Below are 18,758 nucleotides of genomic sequence, written 5' to 3' on the forward strand. Positions count from 1 at the left end.
GGAGAACATCTCACCCCGAAAGCAGGGAACGTACATCCCGTGCTCCGGTTGCTGGTGATGCTATCAAGGGCTGAGGGAGAAACCCCACATGCCCAATTCAAGCCTTGGCAGGTCAAATGTTTCTAGTCAATGTTACATGTATTAGATAAAATAAGAAAAACAGAGGGCAGCTACTTTGTAAGAAGGTGGTTCGGGGGTGGGGTGGGGAAGGAACTATGGAAGAAACATAGCTTTTGGTCTTTTTATGAAACTAAAGCAAGTTATCTACCAGCAGGTAGAAAATTGGAAATTATTTTCTGCCTCATGGAGATATGCAAGAGTTAAAACATTTAAAAGCTATGACCTGGGCTGGGGATATGGCTCAGTTGGTAGAGTGCTTGCCTTGCATGCATAAGGAACTGGGTTCAATCCCCAGCACCACAAAAATAAATAAATAAAATAAAGTGAATTGAATAAATATTCAAAAAACCTATGAGTAATATCACAGTAATCAGTCTCTCAGGGCTTTCATAGCCATTGTCTCATCTGACCCTCATTACAGCCTGGGACAGTGCATCATGAGCCCTGAGTTAGACCTAGTATGACCCAGTATCCCCTCCAACCCATTATGAAACCCCACGTGTACCCCGGCGAGAGCCAACAGGACAGTTACAGACTAAACACAAGACTTCTGAGGCCAAACAACTGCCCTAAACGTTCTCATTCTATTAACCTTGGTCCAGAGGATGTCAGCTTCCCTCACGGTCATGCCCCACTAACGCTGAGCTTAAGCTCAACTCAGAACAGGCCCGCACCATCACCCTTGTGTTAACAAAGCTGGACAAATAAACAAAGTTCAGATGGGTTAAATGATACAACAAAGGTCAAATCAATAGAAAATGCGGACCCAGGAGAAGTGAGGTTTCCTGGACTCAGTGTAGTTTACTGCCCTGTCTTGCCTCTAAGATAAAAAGTTGCTGGAGAGATTTTTGACAGCCATTTTACTTTGCTTAATAACTCCAAATTGCTCTTTATGAGCTTTCAATGCATTTCTAAACTTTTATTTCCCAGATAAATTCCTCCCTCCTTCCCTCCCTTCTTTCCGGTGCTAGGATTAAACCTGGGGCCTCACCCATGCTAGGTGAGTGCTCTACCACCGAGCAACATCCCTGGGATATGGAAATTTAATGTTTCAAATCTTTCACTTTCCCCTTCCCCTGCTACTGTTCTGGCTCTCTTTCACCTGGATAATTTGGCCTCTTCACTAGTCTTCCTGGTTTTGTTTTGTCCTACCCCTTATTCAATGGCCCTAACCTGGCATCTACTGATATGCTGTTTTTAGGACAAATTTTCTAAAACCCCAAACTTATCCTGTCTTTCTGCTTATATCTCTTCCCTGACCCTGTACTGCTCTTACAATAAAGTCTAAACTTGTGAAGTCCATCTCAACCTTCTCTGGTCATATCTGCCCTTGTTACTTATGCTTTACAGTCCTGAACTTGCAGTTCATCTCGACCTGCCTCCTTTCATCCACCTAGTTCTACCTCCTCTTAGAAGCCAATTCTTCCTGGAAGCCTTCCCAAAGCCTTCTCTGATCTCTGGGTCAGATGCCGGTGGTGTTTCCCTCACTCCCTGGTTCTCTTCATCTGGTAGGACTGATCCTTCTGAAGCAGACAGTTGGGGCTCTCACTTCAGCTGCAGCTGATTGCACAGTTATGGGAAAGCCAAACTGTCAACAACATTCCATCAAATGCACACACCTAGAAGCTTTACTGAGCTGGCCAGAGCCTCCTCTGATTCTGCCTGCCATGTTTCTTTGTTTTGGGTACTGGGGATTGAACCCAGGGGTGCTTAACTACTAAGCCACATCCCCAGACTCTTATATATATTTTTTTTTCTTTTTTTTTTTTGAGGAAGGGTCTTGCTAAGTTGCCCAGGCTGGACTGGAACTTATGCTCTTCCTGCCTCAGCTTTCTGGGTCACTGGGATTATAGGTGGGTGCCACCCTCTGCCTGCATGTTACAAGCTCGGCCTGGACATGTGGTTAAATGGTCCAGCCACCTATCTTCTCCCAGGCAATTCTGGGAGATTAAATACTTCTCAGAAGTTTTGGTGGTGGCCCCATGGCCTTGGAAACACAGGTGTGTACTGGTTTTTCTTGCTTCTTTGTCTTGGTCTTCCTGCCCCTCACTCTTGCTTTCTACCATCACTTCCCAAATAAACTCCCTGTGCTTGAAATCCTGGTCACATTTTGCTTTATGATTTTCCTCATGTAATCTCTTTCTTTGTGGATATTTAAGATCCTGTGTCTCTAAACCTCCCTATTCTATGTGGCTGTTGTTCTGCAGATAATGGGCACTTAACACAATTAATGATGTCCCCTGGATCACAGAACCAATTGTTGGGAAAGAACCAGATATCTGTAGAATAACAGGTGTTCAAGAGCACTTCTAAACTGGGAGTTTTCAGAGGAATAATGTCCATGTTTATTCTCCTACCCACTCTCGACATCCCAGGGATCCTCATTTTTTAAAGAATTTTATATCTTTTTTTTTTTTTTTAAAGAGAGAGTGAGAGTGAGAGTGAGAGAGAGAGAGAGAGAGAGAGAGAGAGAGAGAGAGAGAGAGAGAGAATTTTTAATATTTATTTTTTAGTTCTCGGTGGACACAACATCTTTGTTGGTATGTGGTGCTGAGGATCGAACCCGGGCCGCATGCATGCCAGGCGAGCGCGCTACTGCTTGAGCCACATCCCCAGCCCCAAGAATTTTATATCTTTATTTCTTCTTCTTCTCCTTCTTTTTTTTTTAATGTGGCGCTGAGGATGGAACCCAGTGTTTCACACATGCTAGGCAAGTGTTCTTCCACTGAACCACAATCTGAGCTCAGGGCTCCCCATTTTACATGGGCAACACTCAGGCTATATAAACTCTCACCCCTTGGCCTACACCTTTGATGGCATTCCTAGGCTGTTTCATCTTTGGACAAATCACTTTGAGAAGTCTAGGAGAAAATGATACTAGGTTGCAAGCAGTGAGGGGGTTTCCAGAAAAGGAAAAAAGCCATAATCTCTTTTTGCACTGTTCACCACTAAACATCAGCAGAATGTCACTTGTGTTACTATGCTTTGGGGGAAAGCTTCCAGATCTGCCTTCACTGGGTTCATTAACATGGTTTATGATACCCTAACTTGCTATTCTCTAAAACAAAATAACCTACCTTTAATTGCATCTAAACAAACTGAATGATGCATTGATAGTGGTGGCCAACATACAGCGGGGTCTCATCCCAACCAAGAGACAGCAGCTTCTTCCTAGAATCTGGTATGTGGGGTCCCTAAATGGGTCTGGGTGCTCCTAATCACTCTCCCACCTTGATGTGGGGTTAAGAGGCATAATCCTGGCATCAATCCACGTTTCAGGAGGGCAGATCTGCCACAACTCTGCCCCTCTCTCACTAGGGTACATCCATCAGGCCTTCTGGAACCTAGGGCGGTGAGTTGGCTTTGGACAGAAGCCCTGTAGTGGGCCTCTCTCTCTGAGGATGCAGCTACCTAGAAAAGAGTAAATCAGCACTGGTTTCCTTTGGGCATTTGGCAGCTGGGAGGGAGGAAGTCAGGATTCCCTGGGGATATGGATCTCTCTGTTGTTACTAGGACCAGTGCAGTTCCAGATCATCAGAACCACTGATTTCTCTTTGTTCTGGATCCGGAGCCATAGGGCAAGGTATTGACAGCAAGTCAGTTTTGACAGACCACCCCCAAAACAATGCTACTTCATTCAAGAGAATGCTCACCTTCCCTACAAGTCAAAGTTCAAGGAAACACACCATGCATTTGCTCACTCACAGATTACACCCAGAACATCACAGATATTACCAAGATATGTCTAATGTCTCAATGACATTTCTAACACTTAACCACCTTCTCCTGAATATCACACTGCTAATGACTTTGCTGCCATAGATTCTATGCAAAGACATGGAGAGTGGGCTTCACTCTAACCAGCCAGCTTCTGTGCCACAAGAGAGCAGAGCTGAGTGTAGTTCACACTGGTGGAAGGAGACTATGACCAAGCTTTCTTTCCTGGTGTATTTGGTTCAGCTGTCCATCAAATCAATTAGCATGATTATATTCAGCAATTCCTTCTCACCACACCTAGCCCAATGACCTGTCCTAATAGTAGACCCCAATGAAGACCTTGTACAAAAAAGACTCATTAATTCAGAAAGGCAGAAGCAACAGAGAAGGCAAAATGACAGGTCATCTTTTCCATTTCTGAGTTCAAAGTTTATAATCATAATTTGCTAGAATAGACTCTGCTTCTCTTTTAGCCCAAGAAATATAATTTTAACAAATTTCATTGTAACTAAATGACAAACTCCATCCTGTACAGTCTGTCATGAAGATACTATAGTAACTTGTTTGCTTTGTTCCAGGCCCCTCAGCACAGGCCCTGCATACCAGGATTCACACTGTAGCGAGAACACTGAGAACACTGCTCTATCTGCTCGCCCTGGGCTGCTGCTTTGTGTTTACAAGCGGATCTGGAAGGAAGCTGGGAAAGTGCACTCCCACAAGGAGAGGCTGGTAGGGTTTACCAACTGCCAATGAGGGCGGGGGCGGGGGGGGGGATGATCTTTCCCCATAGTTCTTAAAATTAACCCCAGGCACCCAACCATCCCACTGCAAAGAATTTTTGGTTTGGGGAAGAATTTAAGAGTCATTCATTCACTCATTGTATTCAACCAATAGAGATAACTGAGCTCTTATGTCTATCAGACACTGTGGTTGGAACTGGACATAAAAAATATAAGGCATCAATCTTTGGCTTCAAAGTGAAAATCTAATGGAAAAGAGAGCAACATATAAGCATACTGTACCCACAGACTTTTGGGGACTACAAGAGGAGCAGCCAGGCATGTACACCTGTAATCCCAGCTATTTGGCAAGCTGGGGCAGGATCCCAGGAGGGGGCCAGTCTGGGGAATTTAGCTGTCTCAACAAACCAATGAACAAACAAACAACAAAAAAGAGGGGCTTTTTAATTCAAATATTTTTCTTATATAGATAAGTTGTACTCCAAAAAGGAAATGAACTGCAAGTTCATGGTGGGAGACTCTGAAGTAGCACTCAGTGCTTCTGACACTTAGCCTACTATATTCTCCCATGTGCTTGATGCAGCTGGGGGAAAAAATACTCTGGAGATCCTACCACACCCCAGTTTCTGTTACTGGAGGTGGCGAGGGAGGGGGTCTATTCTTATTTTGCCGGTTGTCCTGAAGCTCCTTGTACAGAGTCCATGTCTTTCTCATTCTTTTCTGGCTCATGGTACATGACCCTTATATTTTAAATGACCTAAGTCCCTGGAATTTGATAGTGGACTTACCCAAATGATTTCCCCCCTCATAACAAAGAGATTTAACACTGTACTCGAACTGACAGGCCAGAAAAACTAGTTCCAATAGTGGATCAGTAAGAACAGGGTTAGCATGTGTGTACTGATGCACTCCGGACCTTTACTCAGACTTTGACATAGGGAGCTGGGTTCAGGTCTCTGCCTCCCATCTCAGAACTGGCATAACCACCAAGATGCAAATGATCTGAAACAGTAATTCTCTGGCAGAGGCATGCAGTTTCCTTAGTATCTGTTCACCACGCAGGAGTGAACCTTTATTTTTGGCGGCGAGGGGTGGGGGGCAGGGGTTCCTGGGGTTTGAATCCAGGGGTGCTTAATCACTGAGCCACATCCCTATTCCTTTTTATACTTTATTTAGAGACAGGGTCTTGCTGAGTTACTTAGTGTCTCACTAAGTTGCTGAGGCTGACTCTGAATTTCCGATTCTCTGGCCTCAGCCTTATAAACTGCTGGGATTACAGGCGTGTGCCACTATGCCCAGCAAGAGTGGACCTTTTTGTAGTTTACACATGAACTATTTTCCAGAGCCATACAAAGGGTCTGGAAATGGTGACACTCTTGGACAGATAGGAAGAAAGCTCAAGATGAGAATTCCTCACTGAGTGCTTCTGCTTGGAGCTACTGCTATCTTTCTGGATTTAGCTGAAATCCACAAGAATGAGAAATAAAACCCAAATCTCTGGGCCAGTTTCACTAACTACCTGTGTAAGTCTCTACGTCATCTTCCCAAAGCCCAAGATCAGATCACTCAAGGAAAGGGACTGGAAGTCAGTGATACATTAGGGAGACTATTCAGCTTCTGTTCATTTCCCAACACTGTATTGACAGAACTCTAGGGACTTTGGGATAGGAAAGCAAAATGCCAGAATGCTCCTAAACATCCTGTGGCTTGAGAACTGTCAGGACTCTTGGTATGATTTGGATGTAAAATGTTCCCAAAAGCTCTTGTGTGAGACAATGCAAGGTTTTGAGGAGAGTTTTAATCCAATCAGCAAAGTAATCCCCTGATTGGGATTAATTGGGTGGAAACTGAAGGCAGGTAGAGTGTGGCTGGGGGAGGTGGGCATTGGGGGCATGGCTTTGGGGTATATATTTGTATCTGACAAGTGGAGTCTCTCTTTCTGCTTTCTGATCATCATGTGAGCTGCTTCCCTCTGCCATATCCTTCTGCCATTATATTCAGTCTCGCCTTGAGCCTGGAGGAGTGGAGCCACTGTCAATGGACCGGAGACCTCTGAAATCGTGAACCCTCAAATAAACTTTTCCTTCTCTACAATTGTTCTGGTTGGGTCTTTTGGTCAAAGCAGCAAAAAAGCTGACTAAACTCTCACCTACCATGGAAGCTGATACAATACCAGCAAAAAAAGTGACATCTATCACCAAAAGGTGAAAATAAAAGCTGGCAAATAGCAGCAGTGTCAGTTTTTATACAAATAGAAAATAACCTGCTATTATTCAGTTCTATCACTCTTGTGCCAATCCAGGAATGAAGGGCATTTAGGTCTGTCTGAGTCAATTTCAACAGTTCTGTATCTTTGGAACATGTGAATGAGACATATATGATTATCCTGGTGGCAAAAGGCCTGGACTCTTACCGCTTCTGAAACAATATATTACAGAAAGCCCTTTCTAGCTCTTCCTTCCATGTGATAAGTGCAGAAGTCTGTTTTGCCCTGTTCTGGCTTCTCACCTGACGCTGTCGAGGAAGACAAGGTCATTCTGGCTGACTTTGGTTTGGCTTAAGTGAAGAGCTGTTGCTAGATAAGGCAATACCATCCATTATAGCCAATAAGACATGAAGAGTTTTACCAAAAGCAACCAAGGTACTCCAACTGCACAGTCTCCTGGTCTCTGTTATGATCAACGGCTTTCATTTTGGGACAGCTAATTGGGGTTAGGTATTCTCAAGTGACACTGAAATGGACTTTTTCTCTGGAACAAATTAACTGATTTGTTGGGCAGGCTCATTCCTAGCATCATACTCCACGAGGCAGTCATGTCCCTCTTTATAAACAGGAGACCTCTACTGGTCTACCACTCTACGGAAATGGCCAACGCAGTGGGTTTCAGTCCGCTGCCACAAGGGGTAATGTGTTGTCTATTTATTAATCTGCCTGGTTTAGACCTTTTGGAAAGAACCTAAGTTTGGTAAGTGTTAGGAAAAAGTGGGGCCCCTCTCCCATCTTCCTTGATACACATAAGGTGTCTGCAATGCCTGATTCACATGTGTGATACAAAAAAATGCCACTCAAGGATGCACAAGGATGTGCACTAACAGTGGGGTACAGTATTCAAGTGTTTATCCCATTCCTGCTTCTGAGGGATGTCAGATGATGGAACCTGCCTCAGTTCTTCAGAGAGGAAAATATTATCAAGCTGTCTTTTTAAAAAAAATATATTTATTTTTTAGCTGTAGCTGGACACAATACCTTTATTTAATTTATTTATTTTTATGTGGTGCTGAGGATCAAACCCAGGGTCTCACACGTGCTAGGTGAGTGCTCTACCGCTGAGCCACAACCCCAGCCCCATCAAGCTGCCTTTTATCTTTGCATGTATATCCTTGAATTACAAAAAAGAAATTCCAACCTTAAGTTGAAAATTCAAGTTGCTCAGTTTGCCCCTAACTAAAGCAAATGAGATGCATTTATTAAATTGAACGACTGAATGTTTACTGTTACATTTGTCTATGTGGATAGAAAGAGAAGGAATGGAATAATTACTTTCAAAGGCAACAAGATAAACTACTTAATGGACTACAAAAATAAATGAACCAATACATGCTACAACATGGATGAACTGTGAAAACATGCTAAGGGAAAGAAGACAGACACAAAGGACCATATATGGTATGATTCCATCTATATGCAATGTCCAGAACAGGCAAATCTATACAGACAAAAGTAGATGAAATGTTGCCAAGATAGAGAGGGAATAGGAGGAGTTGGGGAGCTTACAGTTACTTGTGGCTAAGGGTGCAGGACTTCTTTCTGGAGAAATGAAATTCTCCTTTGGAAAGACTGTGTGGGAAGCCACAGCTTGTTTTCCAGATACTGGTCCTAAAATTGCGGCAATGGATGCACAAGTCTGAATACACTAAAGTTTCCTGACAGAGTAATAGGTGGGGAAATCCTTCAGTAAAACTATAGAATTTAAATGGGTATAGAGAATTATATTTCAATAAAGGTATTTGAAAAATATAAATAACTATTTTTTTCTCTAGGCACTTAATTTAAATGTCCCAGTTCATCTTTTCTCATTCAGGAAAAATAAAAGAAACTATTTTCAAAACAAAAATGTTTCCCAGGGCTGGGGATGTGGCTCAAGCAGTAGCGTGCTTGCCTGGCATGCGTACGGCCCGGGTTCGATCCTCAGCACCACATACCAACAAAGATGTTGTGTCCGCCGAGAACTAAAAAATAAATATTAAAAATTCTCTCTCTCTCTCTCTCTCTCCTCTCTCACTCTCTCTAAAAAAAAAAAAAAAAAAAAAATGTTTCCCAGATCCACAAAGCATTTTAGAGTTGACCTATCATGCAGCTGGTCTAAAGGAAGGCTTCCTGATGGGCATGGTGGCGCATGCCTGTAATCCCAGCAGCTTGGGAGGTTAAGGTAGGAGGACCACGAGTTCAAAACCAAACTCAGCAATAGCAAGGTGCTAAGCAACTTCAGTGAGACCCTGGCTCTAAATAAAATTTAAAAAATAGGGCTAGAGAGTTGTTGCTCAGTGATTGAGTGCTTCTGAGTTCAATCCCTAGTACCAAAAAAAAAAAAAAAAAAAAAAAAAAAAAAAGGCTTTCTGGCACACCAATTTATAATAATAACAGAAATGGGCATCAGTATTAATCAGCTTCTTAGCTGTCTTTTGTTTTTTGTTTTCTTTGCTTTATAATCTTAAGGAGGTAATTGGCAGGGCTATGAGAAATCAGTCACATGGTATAAGAACTCTAATGTGGCCTGGAATGGTGGGGCATGCCTGTAATTCCAGCAATTTAGGAAGCCGAGGCAGAAGGATTCCAAGTTTGAGGCCAACCTTGGCAATGATACCCTATCTTGAAAGGGCTGGGGAGGGAGTATTGCTCAGTGGTAAAGTATCCCTAGGTCCAATCCCCAGTACTGTATAAATTAAATAGATAGGTAGAGCTGGGACATACTCAGTGGTAAAGGACTCTGGGTTCAATCCCTAGTACCAAAACAAAGAACTGCAATATGATCTAGTGAGAAATTTCCCTCAACTTTCTAGTTTGGGAAATATCAAACTGACAGAAAAGCTGAAAGCACAGAGACACCACTACCTGAATACTCTTCACTTAGATCCATCAATTATTAACATTTGGCCACATATGCCTTTTATTTCTATATATAAAAATGTACTTCTGGAGGGAGAGTGTGGAGTTATTTTTAAGGAATTTGTATATACCATGTCACTTTACCTCTAAATACTTTAGCATGTATCTTCTAAAATGCTCTCCCACATAAACTCAATATCTTCTATCAATCACAGCCAAAAAACTTGATAGAACTCAAGGCCTTGCACATGGTAGGCAAGTGTTCTACCATTGAGCTATATCCCCAGTCCTCTTTAATGAAGAATAGTCCACTGCCTTTTGGCCTTTGGTGTCACTGTCGGTGTTGAAGAGTCTACTTCGGTTGTCTTATAGAAAGCTGCTCAGTGGATTCACTGTTTCCCGTGAACAGATGAAGGTTTAACATTTCTGCTGGGTATGTTGAGTAGATGAGGCTGGGTACTTGTTACTGTACCATCACCAAGAGGCACATGGTATCAGGTTAGCCCACTCTAGGATGTTAAGTGTGGTCCCCAGGGTACAGTGACTGCGGGAATTCTCATTTGTAATTAATTTGTAACTAATGAGTAATCCATGGGGCAGTACTCTCAGAAGTAGGGAATTTTTGACTGCTTCTTATTTCTGGTGCTTTGCTCTGTCATTCTCTGGCATATCTAAGGACAGACAGGGGTGAATGAATGAGAGAGGATCCGACCTGAAGGACAAATATAGAAAATCCCCAGAGGATAATAAAGCTCTACCTTTGAGAAAGCATTGAAGAAGTAAAAGAGCAGTAACTACAGAAAAGGCAAAGGGTTATGGGACTATCGGTAGAGACCTAGGTTAGACAGGACAATGGTGAGGATAGCATCTCTGGGGCCAACAATAAAGCACTCACCTAGAAGTGGGGGTAATCTTCTCGAGGGGCCTGGTACATGTGAGGGTTAAATGACATGCAATCAGTGGCAAGAAAAACCCCCTGGCTGGGTCCTGGTCTCTTGGAAGTGAGACTTCTGACTTCCCTTTCCCCTTTGTCCCATTCCAACGCAGCTTCGCTCATTCCCGGGAAAGAGATAATGCCACAGCCCTTCCTGCCTGTGCTCCGGCAATTTCCTTCCTTTAGCCATTTCCAAGTGGGGGATTCATGGCAAAGCAGGGACGTGCCACCATTTCCCAACAGTAAGGGAGCAGAAGAGGCTGGTGGGCTTACTAAGAAGGAAATGTTGAATTTGCTGGGAACTAGGATTGTGCCTGGGGTGGGAATGTTTGTTGTAGAAGTGCAAACTGTTACTGCCTTTATTTGTACAATCAGATACGACTAGGAGAATAATTTTACTGACCAAACCAAACAGATCATTTATATTTCTAAGGCAGAAATCTTAAAGGGAATATTAAATACAGTTTCTAACAAAAACCATACTATTATTTTTCTTTACACAAAACCTTATGACCCAGCAGCTCAGGAGGCTGAGGCAGGAGGATAGGGAGTTCAAATCCAGCCTCAGCAAAAGTGAGGTGCTAAGCAACTCAGCAAGACCCTTTCCTCTAAATAAAATACAAAAAAGGACTGGGGATGTGGCTCAGTGGTCAAATGCTCCGAGTTCAATCCCCGGTACTCCCCTGCCCTGTCCCTCCAAAAAACCAAAACCTTGTGAGCTCAAGTGAGGAAGATATGGCTGGTTTTTCAGATACTGGTTCCACGTGGGTTCCCAACTAATCGCAAGCACAGAGAAGCAAAAGCAGAACCAGGAACTGGCATTTAAAAGGCAATGACCTCTATAGGAGAACACTGCCTGGCTTTCTGCTGTGGCTGTACCATGCCTGTGCAGGTCTGCACTGGGCTGAGGGCAGGAGCCACATGCATACCATCATTCTCAGCAGGACAACACTGCTGGGCAAAGGGCAAGTCTCTCCAACTAGCCAATGTGAGAAGCAAAGCACTAGGCACAGAAGACCAATGTGAATCAAAGACGGGTTGTTTGTCTAAATGCTGACAGGGGACTTGGTATGCTTTCTCAAACCTCAATGTTCTGCTTTTTTTTTGACTTTCAGCTTTCTTCTCTTCTCCTAGGCAAGCCTCTGCTTCCTCATGGAAAAAAATCTGAGGATGTCAACATAAATAAATTTTAAATTCCTGGGTACCACCCAGACTGAGGTCACGTTCAAGTTTTCAAGGCATGGGGGTGTTCTCTGTCAGACCAGAAATGATTCTTTTAGGCTTATATCACAGAGACCTCATTTAAATTGGATCATGCCTGCCCCTTTTTAGAAATGGATAGGCATATTAACCACACATGGCCTTAAATGAAACTCAGATGAGCTGGCTAGCATACATTTTGCAAAATTATTCCCCCTTCTTCCCAAACTTCTCACTGCTACTAAATAAGCATATGAAGTCTCAGATGAGAAAGATATGGATGTTGGACCTGGCTGTGATTCCCGACACCTCAGAGTTATGTCTGGAGGGAAGTGTGCGTCTCAGTCCTTTCATTTGATGAGGATGAAGTGGTAAAGAAGGTAATTTTTCAGCACTTGGTGCTCCTGCTGGGATCCTACCCCCAAATCCCTTTCTTGGTAGCATGAGCAACACTGCTTGCTTACTCAGTTGCCAGGGTAGTGTCTCTGGTCTCTTCAAGGCCCCAATCTGCCAACTTCAATGGACAACTTAATGAAGCTCATCCCAACCTGCCCTTCTCCTCCTAGGGGCAGCTCCTGCCTCTCCTCAAAAAGCGAGATGTAGCACCAGCAGCTTTCCCCTTGTCATACCACCTCTCATAAGCCAGGGTTTAAAGAGCCTTTGGAAAGCAAAGGCCTGCATAAGGGTGACCGCAGGAAGGGGCTATTTAAGAGGAGTCTAAGATGTCGCTCTGCTATGGGAATGCAATGGATTTCAACAAAGCAATATTTGTTCCCATGTACTTTGGTACTAAAAGCAGAAAACTACTGCATGCAGGAAATGGTTTTCATAGATGCTAGCCACAGCTGGGCCATCTGCAAACCACAACATCATTTCTCTTTAATAAATGGAAGATTTTTACTCATTGCATCACTGACCACCAAAAAATATTCCCATCTTTAGAGCAAGAGAAAATGATAAGTAGAGTCTCTTTCCTTAGTCTGCCAGCTAGGGGTTGCTAACACAGCTTTTTCATACAGAAACAAAGATTGTTCTCCAGGGTTCCAGTCGTGCATTCCTACTTCTGAGTAAAGAATGAACTCTTGGAAAAATCCAACTTCTTTGCATTCTGGGACCTGTCAGAGTGCGTGCTTTTGTGATCATGGCCCACAATGGGTCACAATGTAAAACATATGACTATAGGTCCTAGCCAAGATGACTAACACAGGTGTTTGGCCATTGCTGACTGGCAGGTGAAGGTCTGCTGAAACAGACCATGCCAGGCAGAGCCTGAGGAAAACAACAACAACAACAACTACTACTACTACAACTACTACTATTACTACTACTACAAAAATCCAAGTGTGATCAACTAAAAAAGAGCAAGCTATTCAGTTTTCAGATTTGTCCTCATGCTCTGGGAAATTTGGTATCACCCTCTCCTGGGGGACCACTGGCTTTGTGCTGTCCTTCCCCTTACCACGAGGCTCGGCTAGAAACTCTGCAAGGACTGCATGAGTATGTGGCCCAGATGCAGGAAGGAGGCTCAGAGCTGGGGGACACTGTCGGTGTCAACTGAGCAACAACAAAAAGGTGGAGCATTCACAAGAAAACCAGAATCAAACTCAAAACAAGACCTGTCTCACAGAAGATAGACTTTCCTCTAGGAATAAAGATAATGAAAACAACCCAAATATAGCAGTTACTAAATTTACTTGTACTCGGAAAGAATGCTGGAAAAGCTGATCCTCAACCCATCCCTACTTTTAGCTAATACCTTTTTTTGGCAATATTGGAGATCAAACCCAGGGCCTCATGAACACGAGGCAAGTATTTTACCTATATCCTCAGCCCTCAGTGAAAAAATTTAACAGCTTTCTTGAGATATGATTCATAAAGAATTCACCCATTTAAAATTGTATAATTAAATGGTTTTAAATATGTCCACCACCACAACCTGATTTTAAAATAGTCACTCCACCAAACCCCCGGTGCCCACTGGCAGTCACTCCCTGTTCCTCCCAGCTCTATGCAACCATTCACCTACCTCTGTCTCTACAGATCTATCTCAGTTAGTTTTGTGAAGCATACTGGGCTATCTGAGCATTGTTTGTACAGTGAAGTCTCAAGATACCACAAATACTATTTTGTTTTGAAAGTACTCACATGCAGTGGCTTTGCAGTGAGTGCAAAATTTACCTCTGTCACTTAATCACTATTTATTTATTTTTACCCTGGGCAAGTTAATTTCTCTGAATCTCAAGTAACCAAGTAAGGGGCAGTGTCTGAGATGGGAAGGATGAGAAGGAATTTGCCTAAAGGACAAGCTAGGATAGAGAAATCAAGAAAGAGAAAATAGCATTTGTGATGTGCACAAATGCATTTGGCACAATGTTGGGCACACAGGAGATGACCAATGCTTCTTGTTGTCCCCAAACCTCGCACATTGCCTTGGCATCTGGTAGGGGTTCAATAAATATTTGTTTACAGAATGTTAGAATCTTAGAAAATGATGTCAGCCTTGTTTATCATAATAAATTCCCATATATGACACCTAGTAAAGTAACAACTCTGCATTGGCTAGTGTCTTAGATGTTAATCACCCTTACCTACCCGTTAACTACCCTTTCTAGAGGGGAGCTAAGTACTTTAAAGCAAGCAGAAGAAAACCACGTTTTTATAACAGCAGTTGATAGACTTTCTTGAATAGTTGTTAGTATTCTGGAATTTGTCTGGGGCAGGCCTGGGCACCATCCCCGAAGGGGCCTGTAGAATGCCTGACAATTTTGTCAGAAACTGCAAACTGAGATGGAGGAGTTAAGATATCTTAATTGAGATAAAAAATAAAGGATAGAATTAAGAGGAATGATGAACAAATCTTTGCCCTCCCTTCTCATGATAAAATGCAGGAAGGGGAGAGGGAGACAGGAAGAAGGAAGAAAGGGAGAGGGAGGGGAGACAGCGGGAGGGAAAAAAGGAAAGATTCATTTTATGTGAAAATGGAATTCTGTAATAACTAGGCCAGAAAATCAGCCAAAAAGACTTTCTTATATATGGCAAAAGTTTTCTCCATTGCCACTGGCTATAACACACCTGGGATGCTTTTGGTTCGTGGGAGGGGGGGAAGTCCCCCCTTTGGAGTGCTAGGGATAAAACTCAGGGCCCCACACATGTTAGGCAAGTGCTCTGCCACTGAGCTACACTCCCAGCCCCAGGGGCCTCGCTTTTAAAGTCCTACACACTGCTACACCATGAGCCAGGAGCACTGCTTGGATACAGCCTGGAAGCTAAAAACCTACACGGGATGGATGTAATTGGAGCAATTAGCTAACTCAGTACTCAGTCAACTGAACAATTTCTTGTCAGAATCTGAATTATTCAGGTGTACAGATTTGCTACAGCAGCAAGCTGAGCTGCAGAAAAAAGATGGCCACTTCCTCCAGCTGTCATAGCCTGCTATGGCCAGGCAAGAGAATTACACAGACACTTAACACTTTCATTTTGTGGGGATCTGAGCTGTAGGCACAGTAGAACTGGCAAGGCAGCTACTAGCAGCTAGAAAGGGAGAGAAGCAAAAAGAAACCGGTGTTTCTCACTACTGGAGAGTGTGGTGTCCGTTAAGAACCTCAGTTAAAAAAAAAAATCCACATACTTTCAAAGAGAGATGGGGGGAAATGAGGTCATGCACAGATTCAAGACTTCCAAATGGCTTTAGCCTTTTCAACGCTGGAAGCTGGAAGCCAACAGTAGAGCAATGTCCTCACCATTCTAAAGGAAAATCCTTTCCCACTGCAGCGCTGCACCCAGCAAAAGCACTAATAAAATGTGAAGGCAGAAAGACATTTCCGTATATGCAAGCTTTCAAAAATTTAACTCCTATAAACATTTTCCTCAGGAAATTACTGGAGGATGAGCTTTATTGAAATGGGGAAAGATATCTAGAAAAAGGAAGCTAAGGATTCCAAGAAACAAGAGAGGTCCACAAAGGGGGAGAAAAGGCAGTCCTTCAGCCCAATAGGTGCACAGAAGGCCAAAGAACAAAGACCCAAATTGGAGCAGGAGAATGGAAGGCTCTAGAGGGGATGTGTATTGGGGAGGGGTTTGTAGGGGGAAAGAGGGAGCTGACAGAATTCAGAATGTAATAAAATACAGAATGGAGTAGAATATAAAATATAGAATACATAGAAAACAGTCTTGTAGGGCTGGGGGTGTACTCAGTGGTACAGTGTTTGCCTAGTATGCATGAGGTGGCCCTGGGCCCAATCCCCAGCACTGCAAGCAAGCAAGAGAAAATATGCACGCACACTCGTATGAACGAAAATGAGAGTCCACTGACTCTAGCTCCATAGTGAACAACATTAACATAATGATCATCACAATAGTATTAAACTGGAGGAACTGAAAGGGAACTGGAATGCCAAGGGGTAGGGGTTGGTAGGAGAATGTTTGTTTCTTTTCTTGTGAAATAGGAATTGGTGCTGCTGCTGTGGCTTTTCTCTCTGAACTCACGATTCTCCTGCTTCAGCTTTCAGAGCTGCTGGGATTACACCAGAATGACCCTCATAAGAATGACCCTCAGTTTACTAATCTTCAAGTTCCACTGTCTATTCCTAAATACACTGAGTCCAAGAAGCAAAATTTTACTATTATTTGGAAGGCTGCTTCTCAGGCAGACAGCATGAATTCACTGCACCCAGCATGAATTCGTGGTCTTATCATCTAATGTGCGCTTCTACTAAGCTACACCCCTGACTACAAGTTGGTGCTTCTTAAAAACTAGAGTGAAAAGGAAGTTAAAAAATAATGTCTAGGTAGGTGTGGGAGCACACATCTGCAATTCCAGTGAGCTTATTTTAATGTACCTGTTGTCAATTTTGTTGAAATAAAGAACTGAAAGCCTGAGATTTAATGAGTTAACATGAGGTGAGATTTTAAAAACGATGCATATATAGATATGGGACAGAGGTAGCCAGGTGCAGTAGTGTACACCTGTAATCCCAGCTACTTTGGAGGCTAAGGCAGGAGGATTGTAAGTTTGAGTCCCAGTTTTAGCAACTCAGTGAGACCCTATCTCAAAATAAAATATTAAAAGAGGCTGGAGATATAACTCTAAGATAAAGCACCCCTTGGGTTCAATCCCTAGTAACAAAAAAACAAACAAAAAAATTAGGTAGAGGTAAGGCCAAGATGGGGTGTTTTATGTTCTATATCTGCTTATTTGTTTGGTACTGGGGATTAAAGCCAGGACTCCATATGTGAGCACCGCTGGCCCTGTCCCCTCACAGGCAAGATGTCTACCACTGAGCTACTTACTCTGCCCCTACATCTCTCTGTGTGTGTATATTTTAGTTGTAGATGGACACAATACCTTTATTTTATGTGTTTTTATTTTTATGGTCCTGAGGATCAAACCCAGGGCCTCACACGTGCTAGGCAAGTGCCCTACGACTGAGCCACTGAGCCACAACCCCAGCCCCACAATACCTCCTTTTATTCATTTATTTATATGTGGTGCTGAGGATCAAACCCTGTGCCCCACTTGTGCTAGGCAAGCACTCTACCACGAAGCCACAACTCCAGCCCCCTATAACTGGTTTTGAATTCCTCATTAGGGGGAAAATTAAAAAAAAAAAATCACTCAACTTATTGCTCTTTCTCTATTGGCAAAACCGATGAAACTAGCTGAAATGATGTCAGGGATGAGAGCTAGAACATTCTTCCAGCACCTAATATACAAGGTTTTATTGTTTATTTCTCAATAGATTCTGTATTCTGTTCACTATAATATGAAGAGTGTATATCTCTCATAAGAATGGCCCTCAGTTTACTAATCATCAAGTTCCACTGTTCATCCTTAAGTACACTGAGTCCAAGAAGCACAATTTTGCTATTATTTGGAAGGCTGCTTCTCAGGCAGACAGTCCAGTCCTTATGAAAAAATAAAGCAAATTCCAGTTATTAAAAAAAAAAAAACACAAAGTGGGCCTTATTCAGCAGGACGACTTCAATGGGCAATGGGACTTACTCCACAGCTATTTAGGACCAGCCGCCTCTGCCACTGGCACTTGCTGCTCCACCTGCTGCGTGCAGGCATCAAGCATTAATGGCCAGGAGCTTAGAAGGAGAATCAAAGGCACAACAAAGCCTGCCTTAGCAAGCACCTGTTCTGCTTCAGTGGGGACCCAATGTAGCCCCTACCCCTCCCACATTTGCACACTGATGGCAAAAGAAAAGGGTGAGCAATCACTTCAGTCTTTCCCAGGCTCCCCACCCTGCGCTGCTTTTTTTGGCCCTGAAACTTATATATAGTGAGGCGCACAGATTTGAAGATATGGCTTATCTTCCATCAATTTTAGCAAATGCACACTCTGTAACTCACACTTGTAGTCAAAATATAGAACATTTCCATACTGGAAAGTTCCCCTCCCAGTCAGCTTCTCACGTGCCCAGCCATGACTATTCTGATTTCTATCATCAGAGTTCTGCCCTGTTTTGAACTTTCTTATGGATGGAATAACACTGTATGCGCTGTGTCTGGTTTCTTCCAGGCAGCACAGTGTTTCTGAGATGCTTCCATGTGGTGTGTACCAGGGGTCTGTTCCTTGTCATTGCCATTTCGTTATTCCTTCTCCTGCATCCCTGGACACTTGGGCTGCTCACAGTTCTAAACTGTCATGAATAAAACATCCTTGTATTGAGTTCTTTTTGTAGACATGCTTTCATTTCTTCTGGATGAAAATCTAGTAGGTAGGTATATGTTTAAATTTACAAAAACAAAAACAGAACCTGCCAAAGACTTCTTCAAAGTCGTGAGCTCTCATAATTGATGCTCCCACCAGCAATGTATTAGAGTTGTAGCTGCTCCACTGGTAACACTTGGGGCCATCGGCCTGCTGCTGAGATTGTCAAGTCAGAGTTGTGGGAGTTTTTGTTTTGTTTTTAAATACAGGGAGAAAAGTAA

General features: G+C 43.0%; 1 protein-coding gene across 2 annotated transcripts in view; it reads right to left on the reverse strand.

Annotated features, from left to right (window-relative positions):
* The window catches only part of CFDP1 (craniofacial development protein 1), a 117,451-nt gene that overhangs the window by 11,730 nt on the left and 86,963 nt on the right, over positions 1-18,758 (reverse strand). The gene's annotated exons all lie outside the window — the stretch shown is intronic.

Source organism: Spermophilus citellus, assembly GCF_964194105.1.
Source record: "Spermophilus citellus genome assembly, chromosome: 18".
NCBI lineage: Eukaryota > Metazoa > Chordata > Mammalia > Rodentia > Sciuridae > Spermophilus > Spermophilus citellus.